This window comes from Chlorocebus sabaeus, chromosome 21, assembly GCF_047675955.1.
Source record: "Chlorocebus sabaeus isolate Y175 chromosome 21, mChlSab1.0.hap1, whole genome shotgun sequence".
NCBI classification, from domain to species: Eukaryota; Metazoa; Chordata; class Mammalia; order Primates; family Cercopithecidae; genus Chlorocebus; species Chlorocebus sabaeus.
Window position 1 is genome coordinate 5,113,087 of NC_132924.1, and position 19,117 is coordinate 5,132,203.

A 19,117-nucleotide genomic window follows, 5' to 3' on the forward strand; every position below is an offset into this window, starting at 1 on the left:
GAGGCAGAAGAATCACTTGAACCCGGGAGGCAGAGGTTACAGTGAGCCAAGATCACGCCACTGCACTCCAGCCTGGGTGACAGAGCGAGACTCCATCTCAAAAATAAAATAAAATAAAAAAGTAAATAAAACCTCTGCTAGTCTCAGAAAATGAAGTTAGTTCAGAGGAATAAATGCTGTGGTGGTCTGGGATGCAGTGGCACACACCTGTAATCCCAGCTACCCAGGAGGCTGAGGTGGGAGGATCCTTTGAGCCCAGAAGTTCAGGGCTGTGATAAGCTATGATTGCACCACTGCACTCAAGCCTGGGTGACAGAGTGAGACTCTTTCTAAAACAACCAAAACAAAACATAATATTTGACTTCACAGGGCTGCTATGAGGATTAAATGAGGTAATGTATGAGGAACTAGTATATAAAGTATCAAATGATGTTAAAATCTTGGTTATGAGTTGTTGATAGTATTATTTGGGGAAATGAAACCAACCTATTGAGCACTCATCTAGGCTAAAAGATGGTGCCCATACTACAGGGATAAGGCATTGTTAAAAGTTTTAAAAGGTTTTTAGTTCCTTATTCATAACTTTTCTTGGGTTTGCATAAAGTCAGTTGATACAACAAGATTGAATTTGTTTTTATTATTTAATTTTTATCTTGTAATGAGAGTTGTTTTTGTGTAATTCCTGTTTTAAATCTTATGTAGTTCTAAATCAGCTGTTTTTATTTTATTTTATTTATTTACTTTGTAGAGATTTCAACCTCACTATGTTTCCTAGGCTGGTCTCAAACCTCTGTGCTCAAGCGATCTTCCTGCCTCAGCGTCCCAAAGTGCTGGGATTATGGGATAAATCAGCCGTCTAAAACAAAGGTATGGTCTGGCGCCATACAAAAATTAGCCAGGCGTGTTGGTGGGCACCTGTAATCCCAGCTACTCAGGAGGCTGAGGCAGGAGGATCGCTTGAACCCAGGCGGCAGAGGTTGCAGTGAGCCGAGATCGAGCCACTGCACTCTAGCAGGAGCAACAGAGTGAGACCCTGTCTCAAAAAAGAAAAAAAAAAAAAAAAAAAAGAATATCACTATCAGTCACCCCTTGATATAACTGGAGATCTGAGATAATATAACAGCTGTGGCACGGCTATGGACCAGAGAGGGGACAGGAGGCTTCCCCAAGGGTAGCTGTAGTTCAGTAATCCGTTAACAAAAGTCTCCCTTCTAAAGTCTGTCTTTTTTTTTTTTAAAGACAGAGTCTCAGTCTGTCACCCAGGGTGTAAGTGCAGTAGCGTGATCTCGGCTTATTGCAACCTCCACCTCCCAACTTCAAGTGATTCTCCTGCCTCAGCCTCCCAAGTAGCTGGGACTACAGGCATGTGCCACCACGCCCAGCTAATTTTTGTAATTTTTTTTTTTTTTTTTTAGCAGAGTTGGGGCTTCACCACTTTGACCAGGGTGGTCTCAAACTCCTGACCTCAAGTGATCCTCCTGCCTCAGGCTCCCAAAGTGCTGGGATTACAGGCGTGAGCCACCGTGCCCAGCCAAAAGTCTCCTTCTTGAGTCTAAATTGCTTCAAATGCATAGAAGCTCCCATAAAATTGAAATACAACATATAGCAAAGTAAGTCATAGGGGCGATGTAGGAATTAATGTTTCATGAAATGCAGACATTTATGTACAGACAGGTGATGTTATAGATAATAAAGCTAGGACAGGTGATGACCTAAGTCTATTTTGCTGAGCGAAGGGTACCAAAGGGCAAAATACTTCAATTAAGAGAACCATTCATCTCAATATTTAACTCTGATGTGACTGTTTAAGTTGCATTCCAACAGACATTACCCAGAATACTGAATAATAGAACTGCTAAGAAAGGGAACATGTTACAATTAACATCTTAATGTAGAATTTCAGCCTATTGGCAAATACATTGGTTCCTGGGATATTGAGCTTTGAAGCAACATGTTCTACAATACTCCTAAAGCCACCAGATATTAGGAAAAGCTGAACATTTCGCTCCTGTAGGCGACTTACCAGTTCCCTGAAAAAATAAAATACAACCAAACACTGAGTAATACAAAAGGGAAAAAAAAAATGAAACACAAAGAGGAAACTAAGATACATTTTCTTCTCCTGAATGCATTTGCCTGAGGTATATTTGACAAGGTATATTGCCTGTGGTGTTAACGTTTTATATATGTTTTTCTCTTTCTTTTCTTTTGAGACAGATTTTCACTCTTGTCACCCAGGCTGGAGTGAAAGGGTGCAATCTCGGCTCACTGCAACCTCCACCTCCGGGGTTCAAGTGATTCTCCTGCCTCAGACTCCTGAGTATTACAAGCCCGTACCACAATGCCCGGTTAATTTTTTTTTTTTTTTTTTGAGATGGAGTCTCGCTCTGTCACCCTAGCTGGAGCGCACTGGCGTGATCTTGGCTCACAGCAACCTCTGCCTCCCAGGTTCCAGTGATTTTCCTCCCTCAGCCTCCCAGGTAGCTGGGATTATAGGCGCCCACCACCATGCCCAGCTACTTTTTTGTATTTTTAGTAGAGACTGGGTTTCACCATGTTGGCCAGGCTGGTCTCGAACTCCTGACCTCAGGTGATCCACCCATCTCGGCCTCCCAAAGTGCTGGGATTACAGGCGTGAGCCACTGTGCCTAACCTAATTTTTGTATTTTTAGTAGAGACGGGGTTTCATCATATTGGTTAGGCTAGTCTCAAACTCCTGACCTAGTGATTCATCCGCCTTGGCCTCCGAAAGTGCTGGGATTACAGGCGTGAGCCACTATGCCCAGCCTTACATGTGTTTTTCTAAATGCACTTAGAAATCAATGGGTAGGGCTTGGCTGCTTTAGCACACCGTCCCAGAATTCTACTGTGCCCATGGACCCAGAAAAACACAAGATGAGGACAAACAAGGAAAGCTTAGGTTTTCCCTGGAGAAAGAGGAAAGGCAGAAACAGACAGGACCAGACAACTGGCCAGAAAGACCAATTGTAAGTGCCAAAAGAACCACACAGGCCACGCCTTTAATTTCAGCACTTTGGGAAGCCAAGGTAGAAAATCACTTGAGGCCAGTAGGTTGAGAACAGCCTGGGCAACATAGCAAGACCCCATCTCTACAAGAAATTTTTTAAAGGCTGGGTATAGTGGCTCAAACCTATAATTCCAACACTTTGGGAGGCTGAGGTGGGAAAATTGGTCACTTGAGCTCACAAATTCAAGACCAGCCTGGGCAACGTAGTGAGACCCTGTGTCTATAAAAAAAATTAAAAAAAAAAAATCCGGCATGGTGGCCTATGTCTTTAGTCCCAGCTACTTAGGAAGCGGAGGCAGGAGGATCCCTTGAGCCCAGAAGGTAGATGCTGCAGTGAGCTGTGTTCATGCCACTGGACTTCAGCCTGGGTGACAAAGCAAGACCCTCACACACACACACACACAAATTTCTTTTAATTAGCTGGGCATGGTGGCATGCACCTGTAGTCCTTACTACTAAGGATGCTAAGGTGGGAGGGCCACCTGACCCCAGGAGTTCAAGGCTGCAGTGGGACATGATTATACCACTGTACTCCAACCTGGGCAACAGAATGAGACTCTGACTCTAAAAAAAATAATAATAGGCCGGGTGCGGTGGCTCACACCTGTAATCCCAGCACAGTGGGAGGCCGAGGCAGGCAGATCACTTGAGGTGAAGAGTTTGAGACCAGCCTGGCCAATATGGTGAAACCCATCTCTACTAAAAATACAAAAATTAGCCAGGTGTGGTGGCGGGTGCCTGTAATCCCAGCTACTCCTGAGGCTGAGGCAGGAGAATCCCAGCAGTTTGGGAGTCCAAGGCGGGTGGATCACCTGAGGTCAGGAGTTTGAGACCAGCCTAACCAACATGGTCAAATCCTGTCTCTACTAAAAATACAAAAACTAGCCTGGCATGGTGGGTGCCTGAAACCCCAACTACTCGGGAGGCTGAGGCAGGAGAATCACTTGAACCAGGGAGGCAGAAGTTGCAGTGAGCCGAGATTGTACCACTGCACTCCAGTCTGGACGAGAGAGCGAGACTCTGCCTCAATAAATAAATAAATAAATACATAAATAAAATTAAAAAAAAAAAAGAAAATAAATAAACCACCCAGAGGGCGCTCTAAAGCAATAGTTAGATGCTCTCAGGAGGACTTGCCCTCCCCTCCCACACTGGTGCTGAAATACACTTGGAGTAGGGGCTCCTCTTACCTTATGCCGGGGGTCAGGTGTGGGGGGTGTTCTGCTATGAGTCTCTGCACCTGCTCCCTGGAGGGCTGGATGAGGGCTAAGCGCTCCGTGAGAGCAGCTTTGAAAGGCACTGCCCCGCCCATGGCTCACCGTGTCCTGGGAGGGAGACCCAACAGTCAGGCCAGCCAGGTCCGCTGTCCTCGAGGTTAACATGCCTTACTGCCCCGGGTCTGCACAACATCCACCAACAGGAAGATGCTACCAAGAGTCCCACTGTGCAACAGACAGGCTTTGCTGCTATGAGAGCAAGGCCCTGGAATAAACTTTTGAAGTTTTGCTTGAAAATAACATTAACAAGCTGGGCGCAATGACTCACGCCTATAATGCCAAAACTTTGGGAAGCTGAGGTGGGCAGATCACCTGAAGCCAGATCAAGACCAGCCTGGACAACATGACGAAACCCCATCTCTACTAAAAAATTGCTAAAGTCAGCCAGGTGTGGTGGTGCACACCTGTAATCCCAGCTACTTGGGAGGCTGAGGCAGGAGAGTTGCTGGAACCTGGGAGGTGGAGGCTGCAGTGAGACGAGATCGTGCCACTGCACCCCAGCCTGGACGACAGAGACTCCATCTCAAAAAAAAAAAAAGTTACACAGTCTATTCATAGGTAGTTTTCTTGAAAGCCGTGAGCTGTCATAAATCAAGAAAGAGACCAAAGGCTAAACGTTCTTCCATGAAAGGAAATGGAAAATAAAATGGTGGCTAGGCGTGGTGGCTCATGCCTGTGATCCCAGCACTTTGGGAGGTCGAGGCGGGCAAATCACGAGGTTAGAAGTTCAAGACCAGGCTGGCCAACATAGTGAAACACCATCTCCACTAAAAATACAAAATTTAGCTGGGCGTGGTGGCGCGCGCCTGTAATTCTAGCTACTTGGGAGGCTGAGACAGGAGAATTGCTTGAACCCAGGAGGTGGAGGTTGCAGTAAGCCGAGATTGCACCATTGCACTCCAGCCTGGTGACAGAGCAAGACTCTGTCTTGGAAAAAAAAAAAGAAAGAAAATGACATGGTGCATGACTGGGGGACTGGGGCTGCAGAGGGTGGTGCCCAGCTGCAGGACGGGAGGCGGGAGGGCAGGAGGGAGGGAGGGAGAGAGGGGCTCTGACCCAGGATCCACCAAGAGGCTCTGAACCTTTCTAGGGAACCACCAAGGCCACACTTTCAACTATGACACAAAGCCGCTGGACACTTGGACCCCACCTCCCAGGCCATCTTCTTTGGTTAGTGATGGTTGTCATTTCCCTGATCGAGTTAAGAACATGTCTTATCCATATTTGTTTGCCATAAATATTTATATAAATGAATGAATATATCAAATTTAGCTCTAAGGAATGAAAGAAAAAGCCTAGTACTCATGTTCCATAGCCAGGGTCTAGCACTTCATCCAAAACAGCCACTCTTTAGAAAGTCTTTATCATTTCATGGTTGGGTGCGGTGGCTCACGCCTGTAATCCCAGCACTTTGGGAGGCCGAGGCGGGTGGATCCCGAGGTCACGAGTTTGAGACCAGCGTGACCAACATGGTGAAGCTCCGTCTCTACTAAAAATACAAAAATTAGCCAGGCATGGTTGCACACGCCTGTAATCCTAGCTACTCAGGAGGCTGAGGCAGGATAATCGCTTGAACCCGGGAGGTGGAGGTTGCAGTGAGCCACGACTGTGCCATTGCACTCTAGTCTGGGCAAGAGAGTGAGACTCTGTCTCAAAAAAAAAAAAAAAAAAAAAAAAAAAAGAAATTCTTTATCATTTCGTAAAGTGAATAAATGCTATCCCTACATTTCTGACACCACATCCTCTACACCACAGATTTTGGCTAGCTCACCAATTCCTTCTTCTCTGATGACCATGCTGTCAACATCAAAACATACAGCATTTGCTGAGTAGGAAAGCTTCCTCAGCTCTGAGTGGGAGACCATCCTTGGAAGAATTTTCCTCCTACAAGAAAAAAAGATAAATGTATTTTAGACATCAAATAAAATTATGAAAAGATCCCACCTTGCCTACTAAGCCAGCCTAATTTGTGTCAAAGTCAGTGCAGGCCCCATAAGAGTGTATTCATTAATTCAATCATTTCTTTTTCCTTTTTTTTTTTTTGCTTCCCACACTATACCAATTTCTTCTTTCTTTCTGTTTCATTATTACTATTTTTTTTAGATGGAGTCTTACTCTGTTGCCCAGGCTGGAGGGCAGTGGCATGATCTTGGCTTACGGCAACCTCCACCTCCCTGGTTTAAGTGATTTTCGTGCCTCAGCCTCCTGAGTAGCTGGGATTACAGGCATGTGCCACCACACCCGGCTAATTGTTTATTTTTTTATTTTTTTATTTTTATTAGAGATGGGGTTTCACCATGTTGGCCAGGCTGGTCTTGAACTCCTGACCTCAGGTGATCTGCCCACCTCAGCCTCCCAAAGTGCTGGGATTACAGGTGTGAGCCACTGCGCCTGGGTGGTACCAACTTTTAAATATATTTGATGTTGAGGCTGGGTGCGGTGGGTCACTCCTGTAATCCCAGCACTTTGGGAGGCCAAGGCTGGCGGATCACCTGAGGTCAGGAGTTTGAGACCAGCCTGGACAACATGGTGAAATCTACTTAAAAAAAAAAAAAAAAATTAGCTGGGCATGGTGGTGAGCACCCATAATCCCAGCTACCCAGGAGGCTGAGGCAGGAGAATCACTGGAACCTGGGAGGCAGAGGCTGCAGTGAGCCAAGATGGCACCACTGCACTCCAGCCTGTTAGATAAAGCAAGACTGTCTGAAAAAAAAAAAAAATATATATATATATATATATAAATATAAAAAAGGTAACTACATAAACAAATATAAATATAAATATATATATGATGTTGAACCAATATTCATTTATTTTTGACCTAATTGAAGAAAGAAAGCAAGCATTAAAGTAGAGGTGTGCATAAGACTCTATGGGCACATAGGAAAAATGTTTAGCCTTATCTATGAAACAGGGCTTCACACTGGGCACAGTGGCTCATGCCTGTAATCCCAGCACTTTGGGAGGCTAAAGCAGGAAGATCGCCTAAGGCCAGGAGTTCGAGACTAGCCTGGGGAACACAGAGAGACTGAATCTCTACTAAAAATAAGAATACAAAAAATTAGCTGGGCATCGTGGTGCACACCTGTAATCCCAGCTACTTGGGAGACTGAGGCAGGAGAATCACTTGAACCCAGGAGGTGGAGGCTGCAGTGAGCTGAGATTGTGCCACTGTACTCCAGTATGGGCAACAGAGCAAGACCCTGACTCTAACTAAAGGAAAAGAAAAGGAAGAAGGTTTCAAGGAGGCACAGGTATTTCAGCTGAATCTGACAGGTTAAGTGGCCCTTTGAGTGGCTTGTCAAAGGGCAGGGTATCAATTTGGTGTGTGCTGGGAGGAGAGGAAGGGAGGTAGAGACAAGGAGAGAGGCTTGTGATGGCAGAGGGAGGAGTGTGGGCAAAGACAAGGAGGAGGAAGCAGATGACCTGCTGGAAGCTACCCCATGGCTTGGTCCAGGGGCCTGGCAGTGCATCAGGAGTTCAGACTAAGCAGGTCTTAGGGCCAGGCTAAGGAGTTTAGACATTAGGCTTCAGGTACTGGAAAAGACTTTAAGCCTCAGAAGAAAGGTCAGAGCTAAATATAAGGGCTAAATATACATGTCGCCAATGTAGAGGTGCTAGTTGAAGACGTGATCTGATTAAAGGCCAGGGAGAGGCTGGGCGTAGTGGCTCATGCCTGTAATCCTAGCACTCTGGGAGGCTGAGGCGGGAAGATCACTTAAGGCCAGGAGTTCAAGACCAGTCTGGCCAACGTGACAAAATCCCATCTCTACTAAAAATACAAAAATCAGCTGGGCAGGGTGGGGTACACTAGTAGTCCCAGCTACTTGGGAGGTTGAGGCAGGAGAATCACTTGAACCTGGGAGGTGGAGATTGTAGTAAGCCAAGATCACACCACTGCCCTCCAGCATGGGGCCACAGAGTGAGACCCTGTCTCAAGAAAATAAAAAATAACAAAAATAAAGTCCATGGAGAACAGAAAGAGGGAGAAGAGAAGAGCGCTAAGGATAGAGCCTACAGGACCACCACCTTTACGTCCTGACTTGAGCCAGGGAAGAAGGAAAATGGTGAAGGTACAGGAAGAAACTTTGGGAGGCACACTGCTACAGAAGCTGCAGAGGACAGAGATTCAAAAAGAATTTTTTTTTTTTTTGAGACAAGTTCTCACTCTGTCACCCAGTGCAGTGGTACAATTGTGGCTCACTGCAGCCTCCAATCCCTGGGCTCAAGCGATCCTCCTGCCTCAGTCTCCCAAGTAGCAGAGACTACAGGCACGTGCCACTATGCCTGGCTAATTAAAAAAAAATTTTTTTTTGTACAGATGGGGGTCTTGCTATGGTGCCCAGACTGGTCTTGAACTCCTGGATTCAAGCAATCTTCCCACCTAGATCTCCCAAAGTGGTGGGATTACAGGCATGAGGCCCCCATACCTGGCATTTATTTGTTAGAAAATCTTTGGACTAGAATTAGGGTGAAAGGGATCCTCAACGTTGCCTAGACCAGCCTCCCATCAGAGACTAATATGTCAAATACAAGGCTACACAGATGATGTAAATAATCTATATTTAGAATAGACTGTGGTTAAAAACAGACTCAAAGCAGCTGAGCAACCCACTGTTCAACTGATTTTTAACCAATGCAGTTGGCAGAATAATGCCATTTAAAGTTGACCTGGAAAAAAAAATCTTTTAAGTCAGGGGTCAGCAAACTATGGCTTGTAGGCCAAATTCACCCTGCCACCTGGTTTTGTATGGCTCACAAGTAAGAACGATTTTTACATTTTATTTTACTTTTTTTTTTTTGAGACAGGATCTCATTCTATCACCTAGGCTGGAGTGCAGTGTTGCCATCATAGCTCGCTGCAGCTTCAAACTCCTGGACTCAAGAGATTCTTCCATCTTGGGCTCTCGAGTGGCTGGGACTACAGGTGTGAGCCACCATGCCTGGCTGATTTTTACATTTTAAACAGTTGAAAAAAAATCAAATAGAAGAATAGTATTTTTTGACATGTAAAAATTAATGAAATTCAAATTTCAGGCTGGCTACAGTGGCTCACGCCTGCTAATCCTAGCACTTTGGGAGGCTGAGACAGGAGGATTACTTGAAGCCAGGAGTTCAACATCAATCTGGGCAACATAGCAAGACTCCATCTCTACAAACGTATTTTTAAAATTAGCCAGGTGTGATGACACACACCTATAGACCTAGCTACTCAGGAGGCTGAGGCAGAAGGATTGCTTGAGCACAGGAGTTTGAGGCTGCAGTGAGCTACGACCATGACACTGCACTGCAGCCTGGGTGACAGAATGAGAGCCTGTCTCAAAAGTAATAATAATAAATAAAAATGAAATGCAAATTTCAGTGTCTATTAATAATTCTTTTTTTTTTTTTTTTAAAGGAGTCTCACTTTGTCACGCAGGCTGGAGTGCAGTGACGCAATCTTGACTCACTACAATCTCTGCCTCCCAGGTTTGAGCAATTCTCCTGCCCCAGCCTCCCGAGTAGCTGGGATTACAGGCACATGCCACCACGCCCAGCTAATTTTTGTATTTTAGTAGAGATGGGGTTTCACCATGGTGGCCAGGCTGGTCTCAAACTCCTGTCCTCAGTAGAGATGGGATTTCACCATAGTGGCCAGGCTGGTCTCAAACTCCTGTCCTCAAGTGATCCACCTGCCTCAGCCTCCCAAAATGCTGTGATTACAGACCAGCCTAGCCAACATGGTGAAACCCTGTCTCTATAAGAAAAGATAAAAAATAAAAATAAAAAGTAAAAAGAAACCAGTCATTTGGCTTCGGTCCAGCAGGAATCAAGCTAATTCATACTACATGCCCAGGCAGGCTCACTGTAAAGGCGTCAAAGTCAGCAGGTCTATCAGCAGAGAAACAGCACTTACGGTAATGCAATTCCACTAAGTATGGGGAATGAAGCATAAGTGAGTGAATAGGAAGCCAGAAACAGACAAATAGTGTAAAAGCAGCTAAAATGAGATAAGTGGGACAAGCTAAGGAACTTTTTAAGAAGATGCAAGAGAAAGCTGAGTGTGGTGGCTCACGCCTGTAATCCCAGAACTTTGGGAGGCTGAGGAGGGCAGATCACCTGAGGTTGGGAGTTTGAGACCAGCCTGACTAACACGGAGAAAACCCATCTCTAGTAAAAATACAAAATTAGCTGGGCATGGTGGCGCATGCCTGTAATCACAGCTATTCAGGAGGCTGAAGCAGGAGAATCGCTTGAACCCGGGAATTGGAGTTTGCAGTGAGCCGAGATGGCACCATCGCACTCCAGCCTGGGCAACAAGAATGAAACTCCATCTCAAAAAAAAAAAAAAAAAAAAAAAAAAAAAAAAAAAAAAGAAGGTACATGAGGCAACACAACAGAACTAAGAATGGGCAATGCTCCTGAGAACGACTGATGGGCACCAGAACCTCAAAGCCAGTCCCCAGGGACCCGGACACAAGACCCGAGAGAGGAATGCATGGGCACCATCTTCAAGAGGCTTCCAGTGTTGTTGAGATGATCAGACAAATAATTACTGGCCATGTTTGAAAAACCAGGTGCTTTGGCCGCAAGCGATGATCATGCCTGTAATCCCAGCACTTTGGGAGGCCAAGGTGGGCGGATCACCTGAGGTCAGGAGTTTGAGACCAGCCAGGCCAACACAGTGAAACCCCATCTGTACTAGAAGTACAAAAACTAGCCAGGTGCTTGTAATCCCAGCTACTCAGGAGGCTGAGGCAGGAGAATCGCTTGAACCTGGGAGGCGGACGTTGCAGTGAGCTGAGATAGTGCCAGTGCACTCCAGCTTGGGTGACAAGAGTGAAACTCTGTCTCAAAAAAAAAAAAAAAAGACAAACCAGGTACTTGAACCTCTTTCCAACCACTGACACTAGCAATAGCTTCAATGAGACTGGCTGGGTGCAGTGGCTCACACTTGTAATAATTCCAGCACTTTGGGAGGCTGAGACAGCAAGATCCCTTGAGCTCAGGAGTTTGAGACCAGCCTGGGGAATATAGTGAGATTACTTCTCTAAAAGAATAATAAAAAAAAATTGGTGGGGCATGGTGGTGCACGCCTGCGGTCCCAGGTATTCAAGAGCCTGAGGTGGTAGGATGGCTGGAGCCCAGGAGTTCAAGGGTGCAGTGAGCCGAGATCAGGCCATAGCACTCCAGCCTGGGTGACAGAGTGAGACACCGTCTAAAAAAAAAAAAAAAAAAAAAAAAAAAAAGCAAAACCATCAGCCTTGAGTTTGAAAGGAAATGTACATTTCCTCCACTAAAAGTTAGAACTGATTTACACATCCCCAGCTGACCACTAGGCCTAATATACAGCTCAGAATTGTTGACACCTGCCTTCTGGGTTGTAATGTGGTCCCAAGGAGAAAACACAGTATTTTTGGCTCTTTTTTTAGAGACAAGGTCTCACTCACTCTGTCGCCCACACTGGAGTGCCAATGGTGTAATCATAGCTCACTGTGGCCTCAACCTCCTGGGCTGAAGTGATCCTCCTGCCTCAGCCTCCTGAGTAGCAGAGACTACAGGCACACACCACCACACCCAGCTAAGTTATTATTATTATCATTATTATTATTATTATTGCAGAGATGAGGTCTCACTATATTACCCAGGCTGGTCTTGAATTCCTGGCCTCAAATGATCTTCCCATCTTGCCTCCCAAAGTGCTGGGATTATAAGCATGAGCCACAGTGCTGGCCAAAACAGAATGTTAGAGACACACTTTACATTGAATTTACTTGGAAGGCTGATTCTTTTTCCACACCCTCCCTAGGAGAGCGAGCAGGATTTTAGGACCTTAACTCTGCCCATGAAATGGACAGGCCAGGGGAGATGGCCTTCACCCATTGGGTTACAAGAGTATCAGCTCCCTCCCTGCTTGATTGAGCAGCTGAGCAAACTCGGCCACAGCTCCTTTGAGCTCTTTCCATCCTGCTCTGCAAAATGCTGTACTTCTGATTTCCTCCTTTTTTATTTTTATTTTTATTTTTATTTTTATTTTTATTTTTGAGATGGGGTCTCACTCTGTTGCCCAGGCTGGAGTGCAATGATGTGATCTCGGCTCACTGCAACCTCCGCCTCCCGGGTTCAAGCAATTCTCCTGCCTCCCGAGTAGCTGGGATTGTCACCCCACCATGCCTGACTAATTCTTTTGTATTTTTAGTAGAGACGGAGTTTCACCATGTTGGCCAGGCCAGTCTCAAACTCCTGACCTCAAGTGATCCACCTGCCTCCACCTCCCAAAGTGCTAGGATGACAGGTGTGAGCCACCACGCCTGGCCAATTTCCTCCTGTTTTCATTGTCTCTACCAGGAGTGACTCACAATCCATGCATGTTTAAAATTCTTGTGGCTATAGGGGAAAAAAAGTCTGCCTAGTAAGTTCAGTTGCTTCAAAGTAAATTGTGTACATCAGAATTCCACACACAGAAAAATCATTGCCGGAGAATGGACTCTGGATTCTTCATATTTGGCTCTAACAGGGAGGGAGAGGGCAGGGCCAGGGGTAGAAGACATGCCGGTGTGAAGGTCTATTCTCAGATTCTCAGACACAGCGGCTTCCAGGCCCCATCCAGACCACTGCCTTCTGCAGCTCAGAACAGAACTTCTGCCTGGCTGGCCCCAGCTACTTCATCTGGGGCAAGCAAAGGACCAACTGATTTAAAAAAAAAAAAAAAAAAGCCACTGCTGACAAGGCCTTCTTGCCAATAGTTCCAAAGTACAAAAGCAAGTTTTCCTGCAGCGCCAGCCTTTGGAGGCCTGATTTTGGATAAGAGGAAAAAAGTTCCTTGCCCAAACAAATGCTTTCCAAACTTCTCAATCTCTGTATCTTTCAAGAGACTTCTAAGATCACCTTGCTTCCTTCACCTTTTGTTAGGACTGACCTCTTATCTTCACCTGTGTAAGGAAAAAATAAAAGCCAGTACAGAGGTTGTGAAGGTCACGCATAGTTGTGACAACTAAGCTTACTTGCTTTGGTAGTAGGGACAAATTTGTTCAGGCCCCCAGGCATTGAAAGAGTACACAGCAGATTCTGAAAATGTTCTGAATCAGAGGAGAGTCAAAGAGGCTCCCTGTAACAAGGGCTGGAAGTCCCCAGCCCATGCACTTACACTCTATTTTATTTTATCCTTTTTTTTTTTAGATAGTCTTGCTCTGTCACCCAGGCTGGAGTGCAGTGGTACGATCTTGGCTCACTGCAATCTCTGCCTCCCGGGTTCAAGCGATTCTCACATCTCAGCCTCCCGAATAGCTGGGATCAGAAGCATGCGCCGCCACAAGTGGCTAATTTTTGTATTTTCAGTAGAGATGGGGTTTCACTATGTTGGCCAGGCTGGTCTTGAACTCCTGACCTCAGGTGATCTGCGCACTTCAGCCTCCCAAAATGCTGGGATTACAGGTGTGAGCCACCACACCTGGCCTTATGCTATATTTTATGATTTAAAAAAAAAAAAAAAAAAAAAAGCCAGCATAGCCATAAAAAAGAATGAAATTATGTCCTTTGCTACAACATGAATGCAGCTAGAGGCCATTATCCTAAGTGAATTAGCGCAGAAACAGAAAACCAAATACCACATGTTCTTACTTACAAGTGGGAGCTAAACACTGGGTACACATGGATACAAAGATGGGAAAAACACACACTGATGGCCAGGCATGGTGACTAACACCTGTAATCCCAGCACTTTGGGAGGCTGAGGTGGGCAAATCACCTGAGATCAGGAGTTCGAGACCTGCCTGGCTAACATGGTGACACTCCATCTCTACTAAAAATACAAAAATTAGTGGGGCATGGTGGCAGGCACCTGTAATCCCCGCTACTCAGGAGGCTGAGGCAGGAGAATCGCTTGAACCCGGGAGGCAGAGGTTGTAGTGAGCTGAGATCACACCATTGTGCTCCAGCCTCGGCGACAGAGTGAGACTTTGTGAAACAACAACAACAAAACCAGATACTGAGGACTACAAGAAGGCAGCGGAAGGAGGGCAAGGACTGAGAAACGACCTACTGGGTACTGCGCTCAAACCCTGGGTGATGGGATCAATTGTACCCCAAACCTCAGCATTATGTGATATACCCATGTAACAAACCTGCACATGTACTCCTTGAAGCTAAAATAAAAGTTGAAATGATATGTAATATAACCAGCTATTCTGGGAAGCTGAGATCTTCTGCATGCCACATAGTTGACATCAATTTTTAAAATTCAGGTGAGGAGTAAACTGCAGGTCGGGTGTGGTGGCTCACACCTGTAATCCCAGCACTCTGGGAGGCCGAGGCGGATGGATGACCTGAGGTTGGGAGTTCAAGACCAGCCTGGCCAACATGGTGAAATCCTGTCTCTACTAAACATACAAAAATTAATCAGGTGTGGTGGCCCGCACCTGTAATCCCAGCTACTCAGGAGGCTGAGGCAGGAGAATCACTTGAACTCAGGAGGTAGAGGTTGCAGTAAGCCAAGATTGCGCCACTGCACTCCAGCCTGGGTGACAGAGCACAACTCTGTCTCAAAAAAAAGAGTAAACTGCTGGCAGACAGACAAACATTTAACAGTCCAATGCATAAAAACATTACAATGACAGCAAACAAACAAAACAAAACCGAAAAAAGACAAATCAGACTCACGTGTCTCCAGCGCTAGATTTCTAGACCACACTCTTCTGTTCCTTCCCAAGATAAAAATGCAGCACGAAGTTCTGACTACACATTTCTTCAAGAAAGACCGTTGGATTCTGCAAGAGCAAGAGCCTAGAAAGAGAGAATGAGGAAATGAACATCTAAGTTCAGACACAAAACAGGGAAGAGGGAGACTGTCTGGCTTCACTCTCTCTCCGGGTGGGACTGGCACAAAAACGGGTCAGGCAAAATTTCCTAAGACTGCTTCCTCTGAGAAACGCTTTACTCCTACCCCCTTCAATCACTGTAGAGTCAACATACTCTTTTCTATGGCTTCAATCCTGCAAGGTTCAGGTCTGACAGGAAATCACATATGCTTGATTAGCAGGGTACAAAGGCAAGGGAGAGGGAGAGGGAGAGGGAAAGAGAATCTCTTGGGAGAACTAAATGCATAGACAAAGAAGCAGACTGGGGCGGGTGCGGTGGCTGATGCCTGTAATCCCAGCACTTTGGGAGGCTGAGGTAGGAGAATCGCTGGAACCCAAGGGGCAGAGGTTGCAGTGAGCTGAGATCGCACCATTGCACTCCAGCCTGGGTGACAGAGTGAGACTCTGTCAAAAAAACAAAAACAAAATCAAAAACAAAAAAATTCACCAAGTAAGGTGGCACATAGCTGTGGTCCCAGCTACTCGAGAGGCTGAGGCAGGAGAATTGCTTGAACCCCGGAAGCAGAGTTTGCAGTGAGCCAAGATCGTGCCTCTGCACTCTAGCCTGGGTGATAGAGCAAGACTCCATCTCAAAAAATAAAATAAAATAAAAAATAAATAAATAAATAAACAAATAAATAAAATGAGGGGACAGAGACAACAGCATCCCAAGATGAATCAGAGGAAGAATCTGCTGCCCAACTACAAGGGAGCAAAGACAACTGCTGTGTGTGTGTGTGTGTGTGTGTGTGTGTGTGTGTGTGTGTGTGTGTCTGAGACAGGGTCTTGCTCTGTCACCCAGGCTGGAGTGCAGCAGTACAATCACAGCTCATTGCAGCCTAGAACCCCTGAGCTTAAGCAATCCTCCTGCCTCAGCCTCCTGAATATTAGGGACTACAGATGAACACCACCATGCCCAGCTAATTTTTTATTTTTTGTAGAAACAGGGTCTTGCTATGTTGCCCAGGCTGACCTTGAACTCATGGCCTCAAGGGATCCTCCCACATTGGCCTCCTAAAGTGCTGAGATGATAGCTGTGAGCCACCACACTGGGCCTGCAGTTTCTTATAAATATATACTCACCATAAGACCCAGCAAGGCCAGGCGTGGTGGTTCATGCCTATAATCCCAGCACTTTGGGAGGCTGAGGCAAGCAGATCACCTGAGGTCAGGAGTTTGAAACTGGCCTGACCAACATGTTAAAATCCCGTCTCTACTAAAAATACGAAATTAGCCAGGTGTGGTGGCGCATGCCTGTAATCCCAGCTACTAGAGAGGCTGAGGCAGGAGAATTGCTTGAATCTGGAAGGCAGAGGTTGCAGTGAGCCGAGATCACGCCATTGCACTCCAGCCTGGGTAACAAGAACGAAACTCTGTCTCACAAAAAAAAAAAAAAAAAAAAAAAAAAAGAACTAGCAATCCCAATCTTGGAGTTTTATCCAAGAGAAACGAACATACATTCATAGCAGCTTTGTGACTACCCAACACTAGAAAAAACCCAAATGTTCATTAACAGATAAATAGCTAAACAAATTGTAGTATATCACTACAATGGAACACTACTCAGTAATAAAAAGAAATGAATTACCGATACATGCTACAACATGGATAAATATTTGAAAAATCATACTAATGGGGCCAGATGCGGTGGCTGACACCTGTAATCCTACAAGGCAGGTGGATCACGAGGTCAGGAGTTCAAGACCAGCCTGGTCAACACGGCGAAACCCTGTCTCTACTAAAAATACAAAAATTAGCCGGGCGTGGTGGCATGGCATGTACCTGTAATCCCACCTACTTGGGAGGCTGAGGCAGGAGAATCACTTGAACCTGGGAGACGGAGGTTGCAGTGAGGCAAGATCACACCATTGCACTCCAGCCTGGGTGACAGAGTGAGATACCAGTCTCAAAAAAAAAAAAATAAATAAAAAATAAAATAAAATTTAAAAATTAAAAAAAAGAAGAGTACATGGGATGGGAGAACTTATTGCAGCTACCTTGGAAAATATAATCTGCCACAGAGGGCAAGTAGAAAGAATGTTGGAGCTTAAGATTTCAGAAATCTAGCTGTCCAAAAGGATCACAAGAGCCGTTCCTGTGGCGGCTTAAGGGGAGTGGAAGCAAAGATCATCAGAGCTGAAGAAGATGTGGGATGGTGATTTCAGGTGAATTGCATGCTCATCCATGTGGAACGCTGACATGCTTAGGAAAGTAGAAGGATTTCAGAGAACAGAGGGCAAAACACGATTTCATTATTTTTTTTTTAGAAACAGGATCTTTCTCTGTCTCCTAGGCTGGAGTGCAGTGGCGTGATCATAGCTCACTGTATGTAGCCTTGAACTCCTGGGCTAGATCCTTATGCCTCAGTCTCCTGAATAGCTACGGCTACAGTGTGTGCCACCACGGCTGGCTAATTTTGTATTTTCATTTTTTGTAGAGATGGGTTCTTGCTATGTTGCCCAGGCTGGTTTGTAACTCCTGGCCTCAACTGATCCTCCCACATTGGCCTCTCAAAGCATTGGGATTACAGGCATGAGCCACTGTGCTCCACCACAAAACACTTTTTTTCTTTTGCCCAGGCTGGAGTGCAATGGCGTGATCTTGGCTCACCACAAACTCCACCTCCTGGGTTTAAGCGATTCTCCTGCCTCAGCCTCCTGAGTAGCTGGGGTTACAGGCATGCACCACCACGTCCGGCTAATTTTGTACTTTTAGTAGAGATGGGATTTTCTCCATGTTGGTCAGGCTGCTCTTGAACTCCCGACCTCAGGTGATCTGCCTGCCTCAGCCTCCCAAAGTGCTGGGATTACAGGTATGAGCCACAATGCCGGGCCCACAAAACACTCTTTGAAAAGCTTTTGTCTATTTTTCTGGAGTGGTGAAATCTCTGTGGTGAGGACTTCCTTTTTATTTGGGAAAAGATATTTGCTCTGGGCCTATTGTTTGTGCAAAGATACTAACAGCTAACATTTTTTGAGTGTCCATTCATTCATTAAAAATATATGTACCGGGCCCAGGCGTGATGGCTCACGCCTGTAATCCCAACACTTTGGGAGGCAGAGGCAGGTGGATCACTTGAGGTCAGGAGTTCGAGACCAGCCTGGCCAACATGCTAGAACCCTGTATCTACTAAAAATACAAAAATTAGCCAGGTATGGTGGCGTGCGCCTGTACTCGAGAGGCTGAGGCAGGACAATCGCTTGAACCCAGGAGACAGAGGTTGTAGTGAGCTGAGATCACGCCACTGCACTCCAGCCTGGCGAAAAAGCGAGACTCTGTCTCAGGAAAAACAAACAAACAAACAAAACCAAACCAAAACAGCAAAAAAATTTAAAAAGTTCTAGTATCTAAAATGAGCAAAATCGTCGGGCGCGGTGGATCACACCTATAATCCAGGCCCATCGTTTACATTTTTAAAAAGATGTTTTCTTCATTTCCTAGCCCCGTCTACCCCGCTACGAAGTTTCAAAGGCTTAATGCTATTACAACCGGCCGTCAGAGGTCAAGCTCGGGGGTGCAGCTCCCTAATACGTGGCAGTCTCAGAGGGGCCGACCCTGCCCAGGATGAGCGGCGCCAAGTGGCGGGGGACTCTCCCGTGGTCCCCGAGCCCTGGCTGGGGAAGGTGTTGTGGGACGCATGTGGCCTCAGGTGAGGCCAATGCGCCGCCAGGGCTGCAGCTGGCGCTGGCCATTGAGGAGCTTCTGCGCTACCTCGCGATCGTGCCCGGCACTTCCAGCAGGCCGGGAAGTGGTAAAGCTCCTCCTAGTAGCTTATGGGCGGAGGCGGCCGGGCAAAAGCCCGCGGACAATGATCGGCAACTTCAGCTGATGCCAGTCTGGCAGCCTGTGGCCGCCCGCCCGGCAGCCTGTGGCCACCCGCCCGCGAATGCGCGCTCCTGGAAGACCCAGCCACCCCGCCTCGAGTTCCGATTGGGTCCGCGTGAGAGGCGGGCCTCTGCGCCGTCACAGGGGCGCGC

The 19,117-nt window shown here is 46.3% G+C and overlaps 1 long non-coding RNA gene across 2 annotated transcripts; it reads right to left on the reverse strand.

The window, feature by feature from the left end:
- Positions 1 to 1,654: 1,654 nt before the first annotated feature.
- On the reverse strand, positions 1,655 to 19,007 carry LOC119625953 (uncharacterized). Of its 2 annotated transcripts, none has more exons than XR_005242167.2 (5): positions 18,630 to 19,007; positions 14,944 to 15,066; positions 6,077 to 6,189; positions 4,219 to 4,353; positions 1,655 to 2,030 (listed from the first exon to the last, which is right to left on the reverse strand). It is a non-coding gene; the product is annotated as an uncharacterized lncRNA (long non-coding RNA). The 2 variants fall into 2 exon arrangements; XR_005242168.2 differs by having other exon boundaries at positions 1,656 to 2,030; positions 18,852 to 19,007.
- Positions 19,008 to 19,117: the final 110 nt, after the last annotated feature.